This window comes from Palaemon carinicauda, chromosome 19 (assembly GCF_036898095.1).
Source record: "Palaemon carinicauda isolate YSFRI2023 chromosome 19, ASM3689809v2, whole genome shotgun sequence".
NCBI classification, from domain to species: domain Eukaryota; kingdom Metazoa; phylum Arthropoda; class Malacostraca; order Decapoda; family Palaemonidae; genus Palaemon; species Palaemon carinicauda.
In genome coordinates this window covers 81,712,084-81,718,788 of record NC_090743.1, presented here as the reverse complement: position 1 = coordinate 81,718,788, position 6,705 = coordinate 81,712,084, and positions in this window count along the sequence as shown.

Here is a 6,705-nt window from a genome sequence, read left to right as displayed (position 1 = left end):
TTTTGCCTGAAGTTTAAGTACATAAAAAACGGATGTTCTGTAATAAACTCACTCAGTTGCTTTCACTCTGCCTTTGAGTCACAACCTTCTCTCAGCCCATCACGGTGTATCAACACTTTATAAGCACAAGTATATATATATATATATATATATATATATATATATATATATATATATATATATATATATATATATATATATAATATATATATATATATATATATAATGTGTGTGTGTGCGTGTGTGTCTGAGTGTTTGTATGTATTTACGTATAAAAATGGTTTTGTAAGTAACTAAGCAGTACATTTTCTATATGTTGACTGATCCCATCATACATAAGGTACACGAAGATTTGAGGGATTAATATGTTTATTATTGATATGTACTATATGTATGATCACTATAAACACTTTTCTGCGCATGTTTTGTTTTTCTTTACTATATACATAAATGGATCCTCCCTGATTCTTCCAGTTAAATATATACTAAAGCAAGCTTTGTTTCCATCAAAACAACTTCCAACCGATCTCATAAACTCAATCAATCAACCTTAATTACATTGGTGTTGTCTCTTGATTCTGCCATCACCTTAACACCAGCATAACCAACATCAAAACTGCAAAACTTTTAGAAACACTTCAATCAATACTATAAAAACCTACGAAGAATTTCCTTCGCAAAAAAATAAATATTTATTACCATAAAAAATACTTATATTTCAATTGTCTTCGCCTACTTAACTCCTTCCAAAGGAAAACTGATTTACTACACCTACTCTCACCTCCTGAAATAGGATCAAAAGAATCTTAAGGGATAGCAAGAGATTGTCCAAATTGCATTCCAGATGTAAAGGGTAAAATCTTCAGACGTCTTTATCAAGGGTCATGAAAGCTATAAGAGGAAAAAAAGGATAAAAATTGGAACATGATATGAAAAGACAGTTACTCTAAGTGCCTTTGTCGATGTCCCTTTTTTTTTTTATCCCCTGTCGTCGTCGTCGTACTTTAAAGGACAAGGGGACAAGGGACAGTAACATTTCCTTCTATCCACCCAAACTAGGAGAACCTGGGAGGGCCAGGCAATGGCTTCTGATGGCATAGCAAGTATATCTATTGTCTCCCCAAAAACCCCCGATCCCTAGCTCACAAGGATGGCTAGGTGGCAAACACTACATGAAACTATCGAGCTTGAGCAGGTCTCGAACTCCAGTCCAGCTGAATGCTAGGAAAGAAGTTTCCAATAGGCTACCGCCACACCTAAAGTTACAAATTACTTGCTCGTTTTGATTTATAAGTTACGATGTTATAAAATGCTTATCAGAATGTTAACCGCACTAAAAACTGGAGGAAAGAAAATGATGAGTAGGAAAAACATAAATCAGTCTTATACAATGATGATCATAATGAACTTATCATTGTTAATATATATATATATATATATATATATATATATATATATATATATATATATATATATATATATATATATATATATATATATATATATATATATTACACGTATATATATATATATATATATATATATATATATATATAATATATATATACACGTATATATATATATATATATATATATATATATATATATATATATATATATATATATATATATATATATACACACGTATATATATATATATATATATATATATATATATATATATATATATATATATATATATATATATATATATATATACAAGTTTATACGTCAAAATACAAATGAACAAGAACAGCTATAATTAAATTAGGCGATACTGTACTCCGAAATAAAAATAACCAGCTGATCTGGAACACAAAGAGCATACACAAGGGAACAATAGAAATAAATATATTCAAAATAAAACGAACGAACCATGACAAGGCAACGAATGGGGATGCTCTCACTTTTGCAAAGAGAAATTTGCATTAAAACAACCCCACGCAGCAATGCACTAGAATGCAATAAATTTAGTTGGGAATCCAGATGGGACCGCTGTACCACTGTGCCCAAGGAACCACTTTTTTCCCAAAAATTGAGAAATCTTTGGCAATGTCATTGGCACTTTTCCCACAACAAGACGACTCTAGGACCCACTCTTTTTTTTTCATTGGGGACTACGATATATTATGTTGGCGTACTGGCTGTTACCCGTTTGTGGAAAAATAATTATTCTGAGTTCTTGCGTACACAGTAGAGAGAGAGAGAGAGAGGAGAGAGAGAGAGAGAGAGAGAGAGAGAGAGAGAGAGAGAGAGAGAGAGAGAGAGAGAGGGGGGGGTAAACTGCGACAAAATTAGTATGGTCATCGTTTCTAAGAATGTACACAAAATTATTAGCTTTAATTTAGGAGAAGGATATTAACATTGGACCTTTGAATAACTTAATTACATACTTGGGATACCTTATAATAATATAGCTATCAATTGACTAGTAATCCACTTATAAATACTATCGGTTTTTTTATATTGGCTACCACTTAACTTGAAAAAAAAATAAATTTTATAAGTGTAATGCATAATATGAATAGCATAATACATAATAAACAATCAAAATTAAATAATATGTAAAAGGGGGGTAAAAATGTAAATAATGCGAAAGCATTGAACGGAAACCACGGAAATGAGCTTCAAAAAAGGAAAACAAAAAGGAACATCTAAGTAAAAAAACATAAATGCAAAGGTACTTGACACTAAAATAATGAAGCAAAAGAGCAAAAATACTTCAGAGTACAAAGAATACTCCAACTGCGAACTAAAGATAAGAGAAAAATTTTTCTCGGAGGGATAACAAGAAAACGCTTATACAGAAAATAAAACAGCCGACTTGAGTAAAAAAATAACAAGAGGGAGCTCGCAGGGACGTAAAATGGAATTGAAGGAAGAAAAGAGAGAGAGAGAGAGAGAGAGAGAGAGAGAGAGAGAGAGAGAGAGAGAGAGAGAGAGAGAGAGAGAGAGAGAGAGAGAGAAACCTAAAAACAAAACAAAAAAAGTATAGAGTACTGGGAACACGTGACCTTCTCTTTCTGAATGGGATGTAATCACCTTTGATAAACTGTTTTCTTTTCGACTTACACTGAATATGATACCTTTTATTATTCCTTTGTATGACACTGATCGCTTCATGTAGAGGAGAAATCTGCTGTGATCAGATTGAGGAATGATCTTAATCTGGATGTTAAATTGGTGGAACTTCAGATCGAAAAATTGTTGCAACTAATTGTTTCGTTTCATATTTTTATATAAATAGTCTACTTTAGCGTTCTTACAGACCTTAAAATACTCTATATATGTTTTCTTATTATTTCTTCTATATAGTTCATTCGTTATTTCTCATTTCCTTTCCATGAAGAACTGCTTTCCTGGTTGGAGCCCTTAGGCTTGCAATATACGCTTTTCCAATGGGGATTTCAGCTTGAGTCCATGAGCCTGGTCTCAAAATTTTGGCCCTTGGTACCATTTTGGGGGAGGAAATCTCATAGTGATTAACTGAAAGACCAATGTCTATAGTCTTCAAAAATGTATGATAGCATTCTAAATCTCTTTGCCTTCCTTGTGCTATCAACTGTTTTTTATATATGATGTGATTTTTTTCCGGCGTGACTTACAGGTGATTTTTGTCTCCTGCGAGCGAGTCCATTAATATTATTAGGACTTATTATGTACCAAAATAAAGACCAAGAAAAGGACTTCAAAACAAGCTATCACATATTTTAATATCTTGTACACGGTGTTAGTTAGGAGTATATTTATTCTAAAACTAACGATTTTTTTCAATGTAACTGGAAATTTTTCCTTAAAGAAATAATATCATGTCTGGTATTTGTGATTCAACTTAACATTCATATTTTGTGTTTCAAGAGCTTTCTTTTGATACCAATATGTGATCCATAGCTATTATATTAAGAAAGTTATTGAATCTTAAAGCAACTACTATCAAATATTGTTTTTTATGAGCATAAACTAAAATGTTGAAAATGGGAATACAGGGTTAGAGATCAAATTCATATCATAAAATGTGAATATAGCAACTGTAGAAATAAGATTAGAATCTAAAATTTATTATTTAAATGTGCTATACATAACACCAATTGCAATACTTGTATTAAAAAAGCTAAGAACACTAAATCCAATATATACATACTGTATTACATTATAACCATGTAAACCATTACACCACCAATACACTTAATACTATTGTTCAGGTAGGGTATTTTAAGTTCAGTAGTCTTCAAAATCTTCCATTTCCAACTTTGTTTCATCATTATTATTATCATTCTCACCACCTGACACCCGATTTTCAGTCTTGTAATTTGCACATGTTTGTGCATTTTAGTTCATTAGCCAGACATACACACCTTGGTATGGCACACTTTTTAGAACACTTGCATGACAAAAGATCAAGCACAGCCTCAGGAACAGGTTGTCCATCCATCCATTTCATAACCAGCTGGTCTCCTCCATCTTCTTTTTCCAGCTTCCAACCATGGCCTACAGGATTTGGAATGTGAGGATTTTGCTGTAGACATCGTCTCCATATAGCAGACTGATAATTGGCACGTTTTCCATGTTGTTTCAAGCAGTCTCTGCTAGGAGACAGTTGGTGGCTTTCTATCTCACCTTTCCTTGCACAGAAGAGATTGTATCTCAGAGCATTTACATGAACACAAGGTGTCTTGGCCGAATAGATTAGACAAGTAACAGCTTCAAGTTATTCCATCTGTTCTTGAGAAAGGTCCCATTCACTCCCAAGTTCCATAAATACATCTAGTACATCTTTATTTGTGGTCATTAATTTGAGTGAGCTATTTTTTTTCCTTTGCCAGCAAATGCACTCACACTATCGCAGCCTGTGAAAGCATGCATTCCAACTAGTCCTTTGCAAATATCAGCACCAAGTGTAGCAGTAACCTTGTTAATTGATAGAATCTTTGTTCGTGTCTTAATCCCACATTTCAGATACAGATGACCACAGATGATATTCTTGAAAGCCACGAGCAAGATGAGCACATCCGTATCATCGGAGCTGATAACAACTGTTGGATGCCCTTGCTTTACAGCATGTGCACCATGTAAGAGAAGACGGCCATCGGCTTCTTCTTGCGTACACGATAGATCCATTACCATCTCACTTCCATGTTGTGTTATCTTGAAGCACTTGTCAGCATCTGTGACAAACATAACCTTTTCCTGTAGCCTGCTTCTGTAATGTTGCTGCTTCGACTCATTCACAAGAAAAGTTATAAAGTTAAGTCTTATTGACACTCTGATTCAGAAAGGACCTCCACTGACGGACAAGCTGATTTGGTGTAATATATTGAAGACTTGATCCATGCTGTTCTCCACTAACACTTCTTTCTGAGTTTTTAATGGATAGTTCATGGTATTGATCAAACACAATGTCAATTCCCTGACTAGAGCCTCCTTCTTTCATTACCATAGCAAAGACTGTTTGAGCAATGTCACCAAACGTGTTCTGATCCCCTTTCACCTTTTGTACTAACATCATGCCATCGATTACAGAAGCTGAATTTAAGGGCATTTCCTCCTCTGGTGTGATATCCTTGTACAATACTTTAGCGAGGATTGCCTTGTTTGTATTCTTTGGCAAACCCTCAGGGGTTGCTAATGCCCATGGCATTGGTCCAAGAGGATAGGACAATATATCTGCCATTTGAAGATTTTGACTTTGGGCAATTACAATGATTCTCCCAAACAATGACCTGTCTGCCTTCAATATCACTGCTCTTCCAGTATGAGTCTTCACTTCTTTCTTCCTGCACATGTGGCTAAAGGTTTTCAATTTATTGAGCTTGACAGTATCAAAGAATTGTGTAACAGGGGGATCAAAATCTAGTTTTTCTTGCTTAAACTTGGTGTAACACTTCCCTCCAACATCTAGAGCATTAAGTAAATCTGAAGCAACTTCTGGGGTGGCAGTCTTTGCTGTTGAGATGCTCATCATGTCCTGTTGACTGGAAAATGGGTTTACCCAGCTTTCAATTGCACTAACTATTGCCAAAATTGCTTCCTCATCTTTCTCAGATCTTGGGTGCTGGAGATCATAATGAACTGTATCTGATTTATTCTCGTGAACCATGTCTCTTAACTCACCTAAGAATGCACTTCTGTGCTCAGAAGTTATGTAATAGCATTTGACTGCCCTTGACTTCAGACTAAATGTGGTTGTGCATCCTGGTGTTAGAGTGTCTCTGTTCACTGTAACTTCGAGTACCCGATCTACTGGAAGACGGCCAAAAGGATTAGTGCTTGACATCTGGACAGAAAAGCAACCATCCCTGAAAGCTTCATACACTTCTGGATGTGTCTCAATTAATGCTGACATCTGGGCATAATACACAGGGAGGTATCTGGCATAGTTGGTTCTGTCATATGCAACTGACCAGGGAATCAGTGATCTGATGGCATGCAGATGGAGCTCCCAGTTGCCTTCACTGGATGCACGTAGGACATCCAAAATGCAGACAGATCACCATTCGACTTGTGGAGATGGTTAAGAAACTGTGACCACATTATTTTGAGGTCTTTAAAGTCTTGAGTCACTAACAAGTTGCCAATATCGTTCTGGTTTAGGTCTTTGTTAGTTAACTGGGATAAGGTATTTTGAACTCTCAGGTACACGTGTTCATCTTCGTCCAATTGTGACATAAACTGTTCGCAGATCAATCTCATGAGAGCTTCATACAC